The sequence below is a fragment of the Pleurodeles waltl genome, chromosome 12 (assembly GCF_031143425.1).
Source record: "Pleurodeles waltl isolate 20211129_DDA chromosome 12, aPleWal1.hap1.20221129, whole genome shotgun sequence".
Classification (NCBI taxonomy): Eukaryota; Metazoa; Chordata; class Amphibia; order Caudata; family Salamandridae; genus Pleurodeles; species Pleurodeles waltl.
In genome coordinates, this window is record NC_090451.1 from 228,966,467 (window position 1) to 228,987,016 (window position 20,550).

Sequence of the window (20,550 nt, forward strand, 5' to 3'; positions counted from 1 at the left end):
CGGTATGTCTTATCTGTGCATGCACATCACATTGCGTTGCACTTCTGTGTGCCAGAAGACAAACTACAGTGTAAGATACCTCACTGCCCCCAATGTCCTCTAATACTATAGAACAATCATGGTATAAACAATCCCCAAAAGGGAAAGCAGGTTCTCACTTACGTCGCCAAACACCAGATAACACTAGCCTTTCTTCAGGAAACCCACTTGTCACCCCGAGATACTTGCCAATTTGCTCACACCTGGGGCCAGAATCTTTTCTTCTCCTTCTACAGCTCCTACTCCTATGGAGTCTGTATACTTATACACTCCCATTCACTTACATCTCACATGTTGCTGACGAGGATGGCAGATTTCTTCTTGTCTCAGGCTCTTTGGCTGGCAGAACTATCCTTATGGTCAATGTCTATATCCCAAGCATCAACACTCCTGAGTTTTATTGTAATCTTACTGCCATGATGTCTTGCATGCCAGTGGACCTTGCCCTTCTCTATGGGGATCTCAAGATCACTCAAGTGGAAAATCCATAAGCACTAAACCACAATCACTCCGCACACTTCAGGAGGTAATTGACACACTACCTTTCTGATGAGTGGCTGTTGTGCAACTTGCATACTAAAGGCTAAAGATTTTACCATTCCTCCCATGTATCTTGGTCGCATCTGGATTTTTGGTTTATCTCTCTGAATCTGCTACTAAGGATGCAGGATATAATACATATGCCCCTTACTCTAGCTCATCATGCTCCTGTTAATTTAAATCTTGCACTACTGCATTTGTGCTCCACCCCAAGACAATGGAGGTTCCCTGAGCTAGCGCTCCATGATGCCATGTTCCGTTCTGATCTCCTCACAGCCATTAATTAATATATCTTGTAGAGACTTCTAGTTGCAAATTTCTTACCTTAGAATTTCCCCTAGGCCTCAGACTGGATCCGGAGATTTTTCTTCGAGCAATACCCTTGCGCGTCGGTAGGTGGCGTTGGTCAACTCTGCGGGCGTCGTTGGCATCATAGTCGCCATGATGACGTTGGGAATAGTACATAGACGCCACCTCTGCGCAGTGATGTCAGTTCTTTTTTTTCCGCTACTCTGGACTCTTTTTGACCTTTTTGTTAAGTTTTCTAGTGAGCTTTTGGTGCATCGAGATGTCCCCGAAGACCGGGTTTAAGCTGTGTGAGGCCTGTCACCACATGATGTTGGTGACGGATCCGCATCAGGTTTTTTTGTGGTGTCTCAAGCGCGACCACGACCCGAAGTTGTGCTCCGAGTGCTTGTCCATGCACCCGAAGGCCTTGAGGGAGCAGTCCCTCAAGGTCATAGCGGCCAGGCGCTCAGCTTCACGTAGATCCCGGTCTCGCTCGAGAGGAAGGTCTCGAGACCATTCGTGGAGCCATCACCACTCGTCATCCTCAAAATCTTTGGGTGCAGGTAAGAAGAAGAAGTTGAAGAGGTCTCATCGCTCTTCAAATTCGCCCCGTCGCTCGGCTGATGTAACGCAGGAGGAGCGTTGATGCTCAAGGCCTCCGTCCTTGGATCGTGGGTCTGGGTCAGCTCTGCGCTTCCCCGAGTTTCCAGGAGCCAGAGCGACCCCTGCCCAACTTAAGGAATTCTATGAGGCCATGCGCCTCATCTTTGGGCGGACCGACCCCGATACGGTGCCTTCGGGCCCAAGGGGTTCGGTTGAGGGGCCTCTGGGTTCCGCGCCCGCGGCTTCGGACACCGAGGTCCCCTCCAGATCCACTCGCGGATCCGCACCGGCCGCACCATTGAGACCTTCCCTGGCGCCGGGTCGATTGTCAATGCTCCCAACATCGGTAGTGCCCACTATCGGCATCGTCCCGATCCTTAACCCCGATGATTCGGAGTCAGAGCGGCGTTGGCTAAAGCCGCCTTTGTCTTTAATGAAGCCTATTCACCCCAGGTCGGTTTTGGACCCTTTTTCCTATGGGTACAAATTCGGGGAAGGATTGGAGGGGTCCTTGGACCCTTATGAATACCAGGATGACCCATCTTTGGATTAATCACAGGATTTAGGCGACGCCAGTGGACTGGACACTTCTCCAGATGCTGGCATGCTGTCTCCTCCTACCATGGCTACGGCGAAGGGAGCGACTTATGGTATGGTGGTCAGTAGGGTGGCTGAGGTCCTTGGCCTTGGGCTTCCTACTGTAGAGATCAGGTCCAACCTCCTGATGGAGGTTCTTCAGCCAGGGGCTTCTTCATCTGAGCCCCTCTTACCGTTCAGTGAAGCCCTCACCGATGTCCTTTTGGGTATTTGGTCCAAACCCAACGCAGGGACTCCTGTGAATAGGACTAACGCATGCAGCCATCGGTCCGCTCCGAACGACCCTAGATTCCTGTCCCAACACCCCATGCCTGAGAGTCTTCTCATCCAGGTTTCCTCTTCTTCAGGCGCATTCCCTTCCGCACCCCAGGATAGGGAATCAAAAAGGCTGGAACAATTTGGGAAGCCGTTTTTTTCTTCCTCCAGTCTTGCGCTGCGGTCTGTGAACACCGCATGCCTTTTGGGCCGCTATACCCACTGTCTGTGGGATACGGTTGCGCAAGTTCTGGCGCAGATACTGGTGGAGGCCTGTGCTATTGTCTCCCAAGCTGTCACAATCAGATGTGGGCTGGACACAACTGACTCTCTGGGCAGATCGGTTGCTACAACAGTGGCATTGAGACGCCACGCCTGGTTGCATACTTCTGGTTTTTCTGGAGATGTCTAACAGTCTCTCATGGACATACCCTTTGATGGCTCCCGTCTCTGTGGAGACAAAGCGGACTTTGAGATTCAAGGATTCCTGGGCTACGGCTCGGTCCCTTGATCTTTCCTCTGCCCCTCGCCCCCCGCAGTCCGCTTTTCACCCCTTTCGTGGTCATGGAAGGGGCTCCCTGTCGCGTCCTCCGCTCAGCCACCTTGCCAATCAGCCGCTGCGTGGCCGGGGACGCGGGACAGGGAACCAGAGGTCTGCCCAGTCCACCTCTGCCCCCGCTGCAGCCTCCAAACCCTCCTGGTCCATCCCCTCACTCCCATCCAGTTGGTGGCAGGATTCGCCATCACCTGCCCCACTGGGAATCCATCACTACGGACAGGTGAGTTTTGCAGATAGTTCGAAAGGGCTACTCCCTCCCTTTCGAATCTGCCCAACCAGCCATGCCTCCATCACTCAGCCAAGTCCCGGAGGATCATTTGGCACTCCTCCGCCAGGAAGTCGCGGCTCTCTTGGCCAAGGGAGCTATAGGGAAGGTCCTAGTGCCTGAAGTAGGTCATGGTTGTTATTCCCGCTACTTTCTGGTGCCAAAAAAGGACAAGGGCTTACTTCCAATCCTGACCTTCGGGACCTAAACTACTTCCCCAAGAAGGAGAAATTCAAAATGCTCACCCTGGCTCAGGTTCTGTCTGCATTAGACCCAGGAGACTGGATGGTAGCGTTGGACTTGCAGGACGCTCATTTCCACATCCACATCCCCATCCTGCCTGCCCACAGACGTTACCTACGATTTGTGGTAGGTCACGAGGACTATCAGTTTACCGTGCTCCCCTTCGGTCTTACCAGCGCTCCTCGGGTGTTTACGAAAGTGATTGCGGTGGTTGCAGCTCATTTGCGCAGGTTAGGGGTCTCAGGGGGTCATTCCGACCGCCGGGGACCACGGAAGCACCGCCAACAGGCTGGCGGTGCTTCCCAGCCCATTCTGACCGCGGCGGTAAAGCCGCGGTCAGAAAAGGGGATCCGGCGGTTTCCCGCCGGATTTCCCCTGCATGGGCTGAATCTCCATGGCTCCGACCCCCTTCCCGCCATCCTGTTTCTGCCGGTTTTTACCGCCAGGAACAGGATGGCGGGAACGGGTGTCGTGGGGCCCCTGCACTGCCCATGCCACTGGCATGGGCAGTGCAGGGGCCCCCTAACAGGGCCCCATAAAGATTTTCACTGTCTGCTTAGCAGACAGTGAAAATCGCGACGGGTGCAACTGCACCCGTCGCACCCCTGCAACTCCGCCGGCTCCATTCGGAGCCGGCTTCCTTGTTGCAGGGCCTTTCCCGCTGGGCCGGTGGGCGCTCAGAATGACCGCCTCAGTCTTCCCCTACCTCAACGTAGAGAAAACTACTTAGAGAGCTACTCAAATACCCTTGAAGATACCATAATCTTCAATAATGCAAAAATTAAGTTTAAGATAATAAGAGCTATATATAATCAGCCAACTATAAACACATGATATCAGGCTGCTAGACTCTAGCAATTAATCACAGATAGAGTGATCCTATTATATGATTTTATATAAATCTTTTTATTTTTGTTATTATTAATCAGTGATGGTACAATCATAGAAAAATATATATATACATCATTTTATAAAAGAAAGATCAATAAAGTACCTAAATCAGACATACCCCAAGCATACTGGACTGAACAAATGAAAAGGAAAATCTTATCTACAAGTGAAACATGACATCAATACAACTAATCCTAATAACATAGTGAAACTAAAACAATTTTTAATAATAAAGATATATGGATATAAATTCTTCTAATACATTAATGATAATCTAATACATAAAAAGAAAGCCTACCTCAACAACTGGCTGTTGAAGGGCTGTTGAAGGCATACTCGCTCCAGAAAGTCATCTCCCACCTTCAGACTACGGCGTACCTCCTGCGCAGGCTGGGGTTCACTATAAATGTGCTGAAGACACACCTGACTCCCTCCCAGACGCTCCCTTTCATCTGAGCTGTTCTGGACAGAGTGCAGTTTTGGGCTTATCCTCCCAAAAAGTGAGGCCAAGATATTCCAGCTATGATTCTAATCTTTTAGCCTCTGTCTTGGGTTTCGGTGAGACTGACTCTGAGGCTGCTGGCCGCATGGGCCTCCTGCATTCTGCTAGTGACACATGCCAGATGGTATATGTGGGCTCTGCAGTGAGACTTGAAGTTCCAGTGGGCGCAGCATCAGGGGAATCTCTCCGACATGGTCCATATCTCGGAGGGGACAGCGAAAGACCTGCAGTGGTGGCTTTCAAACCCTCATTGGGTCCACGGCAGATCCCTCTTCCTTCCCCCACCAGATCTATCTATAGTGACAGATGCATCACTTCTGGGTTGGGGTGGCGACATGGGAGAGGTGGAGATCAGAGTCCTCTGGTCTCCGGCGGAGTCTGGGCTCCATATCGATCTTCTGGAGTTTCAGGCGATCAGGCTTGCGTTGAAAGCATTTCTTCCCTCTCTCATTGGGAAAGCAGTGCAGGTGTTCACGGACAATACTACCACCATGTGGTACTGCAACAAATAAGGCAGAGTCGGGTCCTGGACCCTTTGTCAAGAGGCCCTACGTCTCTGGACATAGCTGGAACATCAGGGCATTACTCTGGTGGTTCAGTATCTGGCGGGCTCTCTCAACGCCAGAGCGAACGAACTCAGCCGTCGATGCACAGCCCATCAGGAATGGCGTCTCCATCCGGAAGTGGCGCAAGGTCTCTATCAGCAGTTGGGAAAGCCTTGGTTAGATTTGTTCGCCTCTGCAGAGATCGCGCAATGTCAGCTGTTTTGCGTGTTAGAGTTTCCAATGCGGCACTCGCTCGGAGACGCTTTTCATCTCAAGTGGAACTTCAGCTTCCTTTACGTCTTTCCGCCTATACCACTTCTGCCCAGAGTTCTCAAGAAGATCAGGAACGACCGGGCCCAAGTCATCTTGTTGGCTCTGAAGTGGGGACCGAGAGTATGGTATCCAGAACTATTGAGTATGGCCATCGATCCTCCACTCAGATTGCCTCTTCGGGCAGATTTTCTGTTGCAGCAACAGACTTTTGATTTTCCACCCAAAGTCTCTGATGTTATCTTGGCAGCCAGGCACCCATCCACCAAAACTGTATACGCCTGTCGTTGGCATAAATTTGTGGCATGGTGCACCAACAAATCTGTTGATCCCCTCTCTGCCCCTCTAGCCAAGGTTCTTTTGTTCATTCTTTCTTTGGCCCAGCAGGGCTCTGCTTTGGGCATCCTTAAAGGGTATTTATCCGCCATTTCAGCCTTTCTTAGGTTACCTGATCAGCCCTCACTCTTCAAATCTCCTATTGGGAGTAGATTCCTAAAAGTTCTCACCCATTTATTTCCTACCACTCCATTTATCATGTCTCAGTGGGACCTCAATCTTGCCCTTACTTATTTAATGTGTACTCCCTTTGAGCCGATGCACAACTGTCCCTTACGGCTCCTCACCATCAAAACTGTCTTTCTTGCTCGAAGTGAGTGAGCTTCAGGCCCTTTCGTCCAAACATCCAAACTTGTCTGTGCACCCTGAGAAAGTGGTGTCGCACACTAAGGCTTCCTTCCCTCCAAAGGTGGTTACGCCTTTTCATGTAGGCCAGTACATCACCCTGCCTACTTTCTTCGCACCCCCACATCCTTCCCATAAGGAGGAGAGACTCCACCGTCTGGACTCAAAAAGAGCATTGCCGTTCTATCTTAATCGTACTAAAGATTTCCGGGTGTGGGTATGTGGGTGCGAAAAAAGGAAAGGCGGTTTAAAAACGTACCATCTCTCGATGGGTACTTCTTTGCATCAAGATGTGCTACGCTTTGGCCAAGAAGCAACCCCCTGAGGGCATGTGTGCTCATTCCACCAGAGCAACTGCTGCTTCCACTGCGTTGGCATGCGGAATTCCTGTCCTGGATATCTGCCAGGCAGCTACGTGGGCATCCCTGCACACGTTTGCTAAACACTACTGCCTAAACAGTCAGGTCTGTTGGGACAGCTATTTTGGTCGTTCGGTCCTGCAGGACTTCCTAGTATGATCTTGGTTTGCAACTCACCACCGAGAATGGAATTGCTTTGGTATCTATTCTAAAGTAAGGAATCTGCAACTAGAAGTCTCTATCCGATGTACAAGTTACTTATCTTTGGTAACAAAATATCTGGTAGAGACATATTCTAGTTGCAGATTCCTTACCGACCCACCATCCTCCCCACTTGCGAACTGATTTCTAGGGCCAGGGATTCCCCCTTCAGGTCCTTAGCTCTGGCGCACAAATCTCAGTGTTCTTATCGGCTCTGCGCTTTGGCGTGGAAAGTTGTTAAAAGAAACTGATGTCACTGCGCTGAGGCGGCATCTATGTACTACTTCCGATGTCATCACAGCGCCAGTGATGCCTGCGGAGTCGACTGTTGCCACCTAACGACACGCAAGGGTATTGCTCAAAGAAAAATCTCCGGATCCAGTCTGACACCTGGGGGAAATTCTAAGGTAAGGAATCTGCAACTAGAATATGTCTCTACCAGATATTTTGTTACCGAAGGTAAGTAACTTGTACTTCTCTATGAACTTGGGTTCTATTTCTGAACAGGTAGTGGTGTGGGAAGCCTTTAAGGCTTATGTTTTGGGGGGGTCTGTATTTCAATGCATTCTGATGTCCTGAAAAGCATACATAATGATCTGGCCTGAATGGAGAGAGATCTACATGCCATCAACTACGCTGCAGGAGCCTCAGACCAAGTGGAGCATAAGCGGACACTACTTTTACAAGAGTTCAGCGACCTGTTCGACCGAGAAGTGAAGATTCTTTGTAAAATGCTTGTGCCCGAAGGTATGGCGAGGGTGACCGTCCTGGTCGTACCATGGCCCAAATACTGCGTCCAAATTATCAAATGACATACATTACAACTTTACAAACTGCAGATGACTCTAAGATAACTGGTGATAACAATGTTGCACTCACCCTCTTATACTACTAACGTACTTTATACACCTAGTGGCATTCAGTCACTACTGAGGAAATTGCATCTTATCTATCTGAGATTGCTGTGGCCTGGCTCACGAGTGGCCAGCAACAATTCCTAGCAGCCCCCATCACGCTGGAAGAAATCTCACAGGCCATTGATGCTCTGGGTTGCTGTAAGGCCCCTGGACTTGATGAATTCACCGGCCTGTTTTATAAGGAGTTCAAATCAGCCCTGGTTCTGCACCTCTTTGAAGTGTATGTGGAGGCCCTTGAGGATGGCATACTTCCACGGACTATGTGAGAAGCTGTAGTGACTCTTCTCAAGTCTGGAAAACCTAAGCACCTTTGCACCTCCTATAGGTCTCACCACACGGCTGGCGCTCTTGATGGAACACATAATTTCCCCACTTCAGATGTAATTCGTGCCACACTGTTCCACCACGATTAACTTGCACACCATATTTGCAATAATGAACCAACTCAACCCCGCCTTCTCTGCAGCTGTTGCTCTACTGGATATGGAAAAGGCGATCAACTCCATCGAACTGCCGTTCCTGCGTCCTACACTTGAAAAACTATGCTCCAGTGGGGCTTCTGCTGCCTGCTTTTACTCCTATATGTGAACCCATTGGCCTGCCTGCGAGTTAATGGGCACCTTACTGATGCATTTCCCATATCCTGTGGTACCCGAAAGGGGTGCTCCTTTCCCCCTTCTCTTTAGCATTGTGCTTGACCCACTGATTTGGTATTTTCAGAAATGGCATTTGCACAGGGGTCTGTGCTTTAAGGGAGGCCCCATCCCTGCCAGGGTGTATGCTGATGACATACTGCTGTTCAGTAGAGACCCCGCCATTTATTCGGTAGATTATCCGCTTTTGTGCCTTCTCAAGCCTTTTGATAGACTGGCACAAATCCAAGTTATTTCCCCTGACAGAGACTACTGAACCTTCCTCCCTTGAATACTCCCTACTGTGGTGCAATGACTCCCCTAGATATTTGGAAATCAAACATCCCGACAAACAAAATGAGGTGATCCGCTGCAACTATTGCTGTGCCATTGGCAATCTCTCCTCCCATCTTGACAGGTAGATCTGCCTCCCACTCTCCATTGTGGGCCACATCGCAATTATAAAAATGGTAGTGCTTCCCCGCTTTTTTTCCTCAACATTCTGATCCCACTGAACATCTCCTTCTTCTCTACAATACATACTATCTTAACACATCGAATACGGGCGGGCCGCTGCCTCAGAGTAAAATGGGAAACACTTAGGGGGTCATTCTGACTCCCGCGGGCGGCGGAAGCCGCCCGCCTGGCGGGAACCGCCAGAAGACTGTACCGCGGTCAAATGACCGCGGCGGTCATTCTGACTTTCCCGCTGGGCCGGCGGGCGACCGCCAGAAGGCCGCCCGCCGGCCCAGCGGGAAAGCCCCTTCAACAATGAAGCCAGCTCCGAATGGAGCCGGCGGAGTTGAAGGGGTGCGACGGGTGCAGTGGCACCCGTCGCGATTTTCAGTGTCTGCTTTGCAGACACTGAAAATCTTTATGGGGCCCTGTTAGGGGGCCCCACGACACCCGTTCCCGCCATCCTGTTTCTGGCAGTGAAAACCGCCAGAAACAGGATGGCGGGAAGGGGGTCGGAATCCCCATGGCGGCGCTGCTTGCAGCGCCGCCGTGGAGGATTCCCTGGGGCAGGGGAAAACCGGCGGGAAACCGCTGGTTCCCCTTTTCTGACCGCGGCTTTACCGCCGCGGTCAGAATGGCCCCTGAAGCACCGCCAGCCTGTTGGCGGTGCTTCCGCGGCACTCTGCCCTGGCGGTTTTCAACCGCCAGGGTCAGAATGACCGCCTTAATCTTTCTCATTCTAAATGCGATTTTGAGGTGCCAGGCGTTTACCTTAACTATTTGGTGGGTAAATGCATTGTTCATTCTACTGGCAGACCTCCCCTTTTATCTCTACTTGCTAAGGGGCTACCCCAAGAACCCCGAGAAAATCACACTGTATCCACAATGTGCTGGGCATGGATCAAGAGTGGATGATGCCTAGGTTTTAATGTCCTTTACTTGCCCGATATACCTCTTAGAGATAACCCATGGCTCCCCGACACTGGAAACACTAGTCCAACATGCACTCTCTATACACAAGAGCAGAACAATGGGGGATCTCTTCACCAATGATAAACTAGATCTTCACTCTATGTTTGAGGCTGGAGGAGTGACCTCCACGATGAGCCGCTTTGTCTGTCTTCGACTACACAGCACTCTTCAGGAAATACTGCCTACCTTTCCAGAGAAGCTGCTGGATTCCGCCCACCCCCGATCATGGTCATTTCAACAGCTGAAAGCACTAGACTTGTATCTCGCTTATACCATGCAAGCCTTGAGCTGCGTCCACTGCGCCGACCTGAGCGAGGGTGACGTGGGAGTGAGATCTGAACTCTTCTATCTCTGACAAGGTATGGCAGTTTTGCTGTATGTGGACTAAACTGGTCTCCATCAACAGCTGACACAAACTCCTTCACTATAAATTCTTGCATAGAGCATAAACCACTCCTCAGTCTCTTGTCAGATTTGATCCAACACAATCCCACAGGTGCCCCGAATGTGCGGCTGATTATGCTGACTTCACACACTTGGCTTGGAACTGCACCATTGTACGGGATTATTGGCAAGCTATATTCACGACTCTGTCATGCTGGAGCATCCTGTAGACCCAGACCCTCTCCTGGCACTTTGGGGGTATGTCAAACCTCTCGCTCCACAACACAGGAGATTTGCGGCTATGGCACTTTTACTAGCCAAACGGTACATAGCCTTACTCTTGGGAACTAGTAGGAGGCCAAACACTGATGACTGGCTATGCGACATTATCTACTGTGATACCATGAGTGAAATTGTTGGCTCCTTTTTACCTCCTACATCCCCGCCCACAGATATTTGGGCCCCACTTTGTTCTTATCTGTTGACTCATGCCAAAACCAACCCACCCGATGCTGTACCTGACTCATAACTCCTGCCCCATCCGCTGGGTCCCTTGTCTTGCACTTATTTAGGCTTACACATGTTAATTGTGTGAAATGTGTTCACAATGTTACAACTTTTTTGTTTATTACAGATGTGGCTATGCGGTTTCTTGAAAATCAATAAAAACTTCTTTTTTTTAAACGTTAATGACTACTCTCCCTCAGGGGAGCCCCAGTCATCTAAATTGCTGTATTTCCTTGACAAGCCATCTGCTTTGCATGTAAAGTTGTAGTGTTCTCTCCAGAGAAATGGAGAATTGTGGTTGGCATCATCCTAAAATCTATTTCTGATATAGGCTTCTCACCTTGTGAATTTCCCCAGGTACCAGACTGGTTCCGAAAACTTTTGTAGCAATTCCCTCGCGTGTCACTAGGTGGCATCATGCGGCTCTGTGTTGGCCCCATCCCACTCCAGATGTGATGTCGGGGGCCCTGTAACACTGGTGCTAGTTACTTTCTTTCTGCCCCTTCCGATGCGGATTTGGAGGTAGAAGTCTGTCCATCTGACAGACCTTTTCCCTCAGGGAAGCAAAATCTTCCCCCAAAGCCCTCCCCCTTCCCTCCCCCCCCCCAAAAAAAACAGGTTTTACACTGTATTGTGACTGTCACCGACAAATGCCTGTGACAGACACCTTCAACATCTGCCTCTGGTGCCTCGGCACCTCACACAACTTGAAATCATGCCCTCGCTGTATGACAATGAACCGCAAAGCCATCTGCTACCGCAAAGCCAATCTAGCCGGCGCTGAATGCCGTAGAAATAAGTCCTCCCAGCTGAAGTTGAGGGCATGTATGAGCTTTTATTCCCGAGGCCTCTCACGTAAGCATAATCAATCGAATTTGCAGAGTTCAGATAAGTCCCAAAAGTCGCAAAAGAAACTCAAAAAATCCAAACATGGATCTCTGATGTCCCACCACTGGCACTGTTTGGAGTTGCAAGATACTCTGGTTACCTCCAGACTGCCGACCCGTTCCACGGAATGAACTCCTGAAGTTCTCCCACTCAACCTCCTTCCCAAGTGCACAGCAACAGAAGCTGAAATGCGTCAGCTGAGAGAAGCCATGAGCAAAATCTTTGGTATGCCACTGTATCTTGCTGGAGTGCCTTCAGACCAGACGTATCTGAAGTGGCTACCTGTCAGAACCCTATTAGCAGACCTTCACACCTGAGGTGGATCGCTTCTACAACCGACTCCACTGGTCAGAGCCTTGACATAGGGACCAATGTCAAAGACGTCAAATATGGATTTGATAATTTTAGCGAATTCAGAAGCTCAGCCCCTATCCTCTGGACAGCAACATTATACTCATTCCAACCCGGAGTCATACCACAACTATGATGACGATGATGGTGACTATGAAGTTATTTGTTATAAAGAGGGGAGAATATTTTGAAGACCTTCAGGTTCCCATTGGCCTGGACACCTCGCCAGACATTGGGTATCCTCACTGGACTACTACTACTGCTACTTAAGACTCTGCCTCCTTCGCCACAGGGTCAGGATTGGGGCAGAAGTCTTTGACCATACTCTTCCTATACAGAAAGTCAAACCAAATGTCCTAACTGAGGTCTTTTACCTGGTAATGAGGCCCTCATTGATGTGCTGGTGAGCACGTGGGCGGAATCAGCATCCTATCCTCCAGTAAATAGGTTAGTGGCAACACGGCATAGGGATGCCCCTGGAGAACCTGACTTTCTGCTCCAGCACCTCCCCCGGAAAAGCTTGATGGTATAGGCATGACCAACTGTTTGGGTAGGACAATCAGGAACAGTGTGGTGCTTCAGCACCATACCTGGATACCCTCCACAGGCTTTTTCATCAGACGTTCAGCAGTCCCTCTTGAACATTCCCTTTGATGACTCAAAGCTATTTGGAGCAAAGACTGACTCGACCCTGGAGAGATCTGAAGGAAGCAATGCCACTGCCCTCTCTCTGGGCGTAGGTCAGCCAGTTCGCAGTTCCAGCAACTACAGTGCCCCTTTCAAGGTCTCCATCAGGGGATATCAGCAGAGGCAGTACCTGCCCCAGCAGAATCAGTTCTCTCAGTCCCTTTTGGGTATAGGCCAGAGGGCAGACCAACAAGATCCCAGCCCCAGGGACAACTTACTACCCACAGCCCTACACCTATTCTTGAAAGCTCCTCAAAACTGTTTTGATTCATCCTTTGTGGCACACTGTGGCCTGATAGGACTATCAAGTCAGACCAATGGGTGCTCCAGATTATGAAATAGAAATATTCCCATAGTTTTCTGCTGTTTCTCATGGGCAAACCACCCACACGCACCATCTCCCAGAGTACCACTTGTGCATATTCCGCAGAGAAGTTCAGGCTCTGTTGGCCAAGGGAGCATTAGGGAGGGTGCAAAAATCAGGGATCTCGACTAGTTGTTACTCCTGTTATTTTCTGTTGCTGAAGAAGGACAGAGGCCTTAGCCCAAAATAGATCTCCGTCCACTGAACTTCTTCCTCTGGAAGGACAAGTTAAAAATGCTCACCCTGGCCCAACTTCTGTCTGCCATGGACCAAGGAGATTGGATGGTAGCGCTGGACTTGTAGGATGGATATTTTCACATTCCCGTCTTGCAGTACCACAAATGTTATTTGCCATTTCAGGTAGGCCAAGAGCACTTTCAAATCTCTGTTCTCCCCTTTGGCCTCACCAGGGCACTTCAGGTGTTAATAAAGGTGATGGTGATGGTTGGAGGCTTTCTACGTGGTTGGGAATACCAGTCTTCCCATACCTAGACAACTGGCTGCTGAAAGCAGGCTCACCTCAAACCCCCTTGATCTATTCACCGCTGCAGAGAATTACAGTGTCAAAACATTTGCAAGTTGGAATTCCCAGGACAGCCTTACCTCTGAGACACATTTAGCCGACATTGGGGGTCAGGATACCTGTATGCCTATCTACCCTTCCCTCTCCTGCCCACAGTACTCAAAAAGATAAAGAGAAACCGGACCCAAGTCATCCTAATGGCTCTGGATGGTGTGAGGAGAGTTTGTATGCGGAAAATCTGGCCATGAGCAAGTCCTCCAATCCGACTGCCCTTTCAGGAGGACCTCCTCTAACATCAGCAGGGTCAAGTCTTGCATTTAAGCCTACATAATCTGCACCTCCATGTGTGGAGATTGCACAGCGACAATTAATGGTTTTCAATCTTCCAACTAAATCTTGGTAGCAAGGTGTCCAACAGCCAAATCTGTTTATGCAGAACTCTAGGAGACGTTTGTTGTTTAGTGTTAGTCCTAAAATATCCAAAGCATGAATACACATTTATCGGTTGTTCTCCTGTTCTGTTTATCAATAGCCTAGCAGGGCCTTGCTGTGGCAACAGTTAAGCGTTACCTTTCAGCCCTTTCGGCCTTTCTGCTGAACAGCCATCCCTCTTCAAGTCACCAGTTGTGATGGGTTTTTTGAAGGGGCTACTCTGCATGCTCACAGCAACAACTTTTGTGATGCTGCAGTGTTGCCTTAATTTCTTTGTTAACTTATTCATGTGCAGTCCCTTTGAACTCATGCACAGTTGTCCTCTTCATCTACTTACCATCAAGCCAGTATTTTTTATCGCCCTAACATCTGCCGGGGAAGTGAGTGAATTCCAGGCATCGCCTATGGTCCTGCCATATTCTTCCTGAACAAATTAGCCCTCTAGACAAAAGGGAAATTCCTGCTCCAAAGTCATCACTCCGATAGAAGCTTAAGTAGAATTTGGTGTAACCAGCAATTCCACCGTAATTCTCATTCATATTTACCAAATTTTGGTTGCTGTTTTGACTTCAAAATGTTTTTGGTCCTGTAGTTCTACACACTTACGCTTCTTGGAAAGTAACAAGAAGAATTACTCAGGAGGATTCAGTTTGATAATTGCGATTTTGCACACATATAATTGGATTATGAGTTTCAAATATGTATGTGGAATGGTTGCAAACTTTTACATTAATATACCTATGCTAGTTTGTATTATGTGTTTTTGTCCTTAAAGACTTTGGAGGCAATTATTTACTAGCTATTCAATTTATCAGCCTAATCGGAAATGAACAACAATAAGGTCCTCATTACAACCCTGGCGGTAAATCCCGCGCTACCGCCGTGCTGATGGCCGCCAACATAACGTGACCGTGGCGGTATTCTGCTACGGCAGAGGTCTTCAATCTGTGGGTCGCGACCCCCAGGGGGGCCTGGAGTCCCGGAAAGGGGGTCGCGCATTTCCTCAGCCAATCGTTAACTTTCATTGATTGAGTCTCCTTTGCTGTGAAAGGAAGCTGCACAGACAGCTAAAGAAGCCATTGAGCCTGCTTCCTGAATGAAATGTAAATGTAAGTTAGGAGTTGATCTGCAAATGTAAATGGTAAAATAAACAAATGTAAAGGATGCTTTGGAGCCGGTTCTGGCTTTAATTGATCGAATCAGTCAAAGCTATGCGATGACAAATATTTGTTCTCTTTGAGTGGTAGTGCAAAGAGTTAACAACTGGGCAGTGAAGTGTGTGCCTTTAATTGTGACTGTATATACATAGAGACAGATTTATACTGGCCTTGCACCGTTCCAATGCCACATTAGCGTCATTTTTTTACGCTAATGTGGCATTGGAAGGGAAAAAAAGCTGCGTCATATTTACAAAATGGCACAATGCTTGTATTGCGCCACTTTGTGACCCCTTGTGCCTAATTATGCCTGCGCCTGGCATAATGTATGCAAGGGGGGCATTCCGGCACTAGGAGGGGCTGTAAAAATGGCACAAAAGAATCTATGAGATTTCCTTGCGCCATTTTTATCAGCATTTACCGCCTGCTAAGTGCAGGCGTTAAAAAGAGGCTTCCATTGATTACAATGGGCCTCTGGGTGCTTTGCAGGATTAGCGTCATAATTTTTTACGCTAATCCTGCAAAGCGCCAGACTAGCATAAAAAATAATGACACTGCCCTGATTTACAAAATCACAAACTGGAGCAGTGCCAAAACCTTACGCAGCCGTAATGAGGAGAAATGTTTTCATTTCTCTTCATTTTTTCCTCTTTCCATGTGTGTCGCACTCTGCTGCACACATGGAATAAGGAAAATACCTTTCCGGATTGTTTTTATTCAATGATTTGCAGGGGGTATTGAGGATGTTTATGATTGTTGATGATGAGGAGTACCAAGTTCTAGAAATTTTTGTAAGGAGTGGGTCCTTATGCCTAATAAACTTTTGAGGGGGTCCCGGCATCAAAAAGTTTGAAGACCTCTGCGCTACAGGTATTATGACCCACATTGAGAAAACCGCCACTATACAGACACCCACAGAAGTCCGCCAAACCAAAGGTCAGTGATAAACTGGTGAGAGCAAAACCCACACTGTCACGCCAACAGGAATACGCCCACAGTATCAAGACCCACGAATCACTGCGGCGGTCTTTCAAACCAAGGTAAACCATTGGCGGTTCACACCGCCGCGCTCAAAATTCAAACTACACACACTTGACACACATACACACACCCACACACTCACACCACTATAAAGCACACACCCACATTACCCACAACCCCTTACAGTGAAAAAATCTGAACAAGCAGAGAGAGAAAAGTAAAGACCACACCATCATCCAGAGGTACAGAACACCATCACACATACACGATCCACGCACCTCACAGCACACACCACAACATATCACCCCACACATCACCTCATATATCACTCACACCACATTATGGCCCCTCAAAGACACCCTAGGTTTTCTGAGGAGGAGCTCCGGGTCATGGTGGAGGAAATCATCCGGGTAGAGCCACAGCTATTCGGATCACAGGTGCAGCAGACGTCCATTGCAAGGAAGATGGAGCTATGGCGGAGAATAGTGGAAAGGGTCAACGCCGTGGGACAGCACCCAAGAAATAGAGATGACACCAGGAAGAGGTGGATCGACCTACGGGGGAAGGTGTGTTCCGTGGTCTCAAGACACCACCTTGCGGTTCAGCGGACTGGCGGCGGAATCCCACCTCCTTCCCCACAACTAACAACATGGGAGGAGCAAGTCTTGGCAATAATGCATCCTGACGGCCTTGCAGGAGTAGAAGGAGGACTGGACTCTGGTAAGTTAAAACTTTACTACTTTATCCCCCACCCTACCTGCATGCCATCACAAACTCCTACCCCCACCCTCACACCCATCACTCCACCACCACACATGTACTCCACTATCACAACCCACCCATCCCAAAGCCAAGCCCCCATGCCACACAAATGCATGGACACCAATCACAGACCTGCATGGACACCCATCACTACAGCATGCCCAGTAGAGAGACTCATCAAACCACGTAATCACCAATCACACAAGGCCAAGGCGACAGGGAAAGCACATTAATACAGGGAAACACACCCATTGCAGAAGATGGCACACACAGATACAATAACAGTGCATTTACATCCCAACAGGACCCCTACCCAACGTCACCAGACAGGAGGTGACAGCCATATCCAGTCCCCCCACAGAAGAGGCCCACAGTGATGACAGCAGCTCTTCACGCCTGGATCACAATGACCAGCCTGGCCCATCTGGGACCTCTGGACAGTTGGTTACCCTGCCACAGTCACAAACCGCCACAAAACCTCCCCCCTCAGGAAACACCAGCACAGCACCCACCTAGCGGCCCATGCTACTGTCCCCAGGACATGTCAATCAGCAGTGTGTCCACCAATACAGGGACCCCAGGCAAACACACTAACCCAGGACGATCAGGGACCTGGGGTCAGTGGCAGTGGGCACACAGTTCAGGGGACAGAGGCACAGGACAACAGGGAAGCTGGGAGGACTGCTGTGCAACAGGGGGAGGACAGGCCAAGGGAACCGACTCTCCAGGAGTCACTCTCCAACATAATGGGAGCATACCACCATTCCCAGGAGACCATGGGCACGGTACTGGCCAAGTTTCAGGAGACCCAGCGGCTGCAGGAGGGACACTACCTGGGGATCAGGGAGGACCTCACCAAAATCTACACCATCCTGGTCACCATAGCAGGGGTGCTGGCTGACATAGACAAGACCATGAGGGAGTCAGTGGCACAACAAAGGGCCCCTGACACTAGCCAAACCGAGGAACAGCCTTCCACCTCCGCCGGCGTTAGTGGACAGGAGGCACCGCCACAGGAACAACAGGCCACTAGCACCCCACCCCCTGCTGAAGGAGAACCACCCCACAAATGGTCCCTGCGATCCAGGCAGGAGACTGAGAACATTGCCAAGACCCCTGCCAGGAAATAAGACTCCTGATTGTCACCCTTCTGTCCCACTATGTCACCCTGTCCACCTTGAACTGCCATTACTCCCCTTCTAATGCCCCATTGGACAATGCACTTGTGATACCAAAAGACTGGACTCTACTATGGACCTTCCTCCACCATCACCCCAGCCCCTTGCACATACCCCTATACTCATTAGCCCCTAAATAAACACCATTTAATCACAAACAAATCTGGAGTCAGTCTGATCTTCCACAAATGTGTTATTACAACATTAGCAACAAATAGCAATGTAAATGTTCATTTACTCATACCAATGTATGACAATTGTTGGCCAGCAGTACATATAGCAGAAGGCTGAATGTGGAACCCAGATCTGAAAAAAGTTAATCCAAAGGGAACAGTCAGTGTCCATAAACAGAGGTTAAGAGGCTGACATGTACAATGTCCTACAGTATTCTGAAATGTGAGGAGGAGTTACATTTTCTTACCTGTGTGTCACTGGAAGTACTGCATGATGATGTTCGTTCTGTTGTCAATATCTTCTTCTTCTGCCTCCTCTTTCTTACTGTCTACAGGCTCCGAAGCTACCACAAGACCATCACCAGGCTCATCCTCCTGCAGGAAAGGCACCTGGCGTCTCAATGCCAAGTTGTGCAACATGCAGCATGCCACGATTATCTGGCACACCTTCTTCGGTGAGTAGTATAGGGAGCTACCTGTTAGATGGAAGCACCGGAATCTGGCCTTCAGGAGGCCGAATGTCCTCTAAATAATACGCCTAGTTCAGCCATGTGCCTCATTGTAGCGTCCCTCTGCCCTCGTCCTGGCATTCCTCACTGGGGTCAGTAGCCATGAGAGGTTGGGGTAACCAGAGTCACCTGCAAATTCCGAGGAATACCTGTTAGACACATACTAACCCTTAGGGACTACCCCATACCCAGACACCCACTCCTACTGTGTGGGGACCTTGGGCTCATCTATTAGCCACGCCCGGTGCCTCTGGAGTTGGCCCATCACATAAGGGATAGTGCTATTCCGCAAAATATAGGCGTCATGCACAGAGCCAGGACACTTGGCATTCACATGGGAGATGTACTGGTCCGCCAAACACACCATCTGCACATTTATCGAATGGTAGCTTTTTCTATTTCTGTACACTTGTTCATTTCTGAGGCGGGGGACAAATGCCACATGTGTACCATCAATGGCACCAATGATGTTGGGGATATGTCCCAGGGCATAGAAGTCAGCTTTCACTTTGGGCAATTCCTCCACCTGGGGGAACACGATGTAGCTGCACATGTGTTTCAGCAGGGAAGACAAAACTCTGGTCAACACGTTAAAAAACATTGGCTGAGACATCCCAGATGCCATCGCCACTGTAGTTTGAAAGGAGCCACTTGCCAGGAAATGGAGCACTGACAGGACCTGCACTAGAGGGCGGATAGATGACATCAGGTCTGGCTCCAATTGGGAACACAGTTCTTGGATTGTGGCACTATAAAGTCTGTAGGTGATTCCATTGTCAACAGGTCCACCAGGGGTCTGTACACCGAGAGGATGCCGCCATCTCATCATCTACCCCAGCGGTTGTAGCCTATGGGGAGAACGGTGAGCAGAGGGTAATTTGCCACGTAGGTAGCACAACTGTGTCTGCAGTAATGTTGAAATATCCGTGTGTGAAATAGTTAGTTCGTATATGTGCCAATATGTGCTGTGACGCAGTTAGGTGCCATGCGATGTGCACCCCTGAAATGGCGGCTGCCTGACTTGTGAGGAGGGACAATGGGAAATGAGGTAACTGCACTGGTGTTGTGCAGCGTCGCGGTAGGCGGTCGAAGACCGCCGCGCAACTCAGCATTGTTATCTTTGGGCCCTTTGGGTTTCAGGAGCCAATGGCCATGTACGCTGGCAGTGACGGTATGCACCGCCGCAGACGTGACCGCCATTTTTTATCTGTTCACTCACTTGATACCTGACCATTAACAGGAGAGGACCTACACTGCAAGTGCTGCTGTGTCCTGTGTCTGGAAGCGACAATGGCTCATGTGTCTGGGGAAAGGGCCCCTGCCTTCACTGCGGAGGAGGTACACAAACTGGTAGATAGGGTCCTCCCCCAGTACACGCTACTCTGCGGTCCTCCAGACAAACAGGTGAGTACACTGTGAGCATGATGCGTGGGCAATGCCTGTTTGGAGTGGTGTGGATGTAAGCCACATGTTGGGGGGGGCTGAGGCCTGCATGTAAGGATGGTCAGTGTATGTGCGTCAGGGCATGGGTGGGAACTGGTGGGCAATGAGTATGATGGTCCGGACGGGTGAGTAATTTCCTTTCCTCCTGTAGTTTTCCTCTAGGTCAGCACCCATCAGAAGAAGGGTATTTAGTATGCCATTGCCAAGGAAGTGCGGACCCTGGGGGTCTATCACAGACGGAGCACCCACTGCCGCAAGAGATGGGAGGACCTGCGCCGCTGGAGCAAGAAGACGGTGGAGGCCCAGCTGGGGCTGGCCTCCCAACGTGGAAGGGGTGCCCGTCGCACCATGACCACCCTGATGTTCTGCATCCTGGCGGTGGCCTATCCAGAGTTG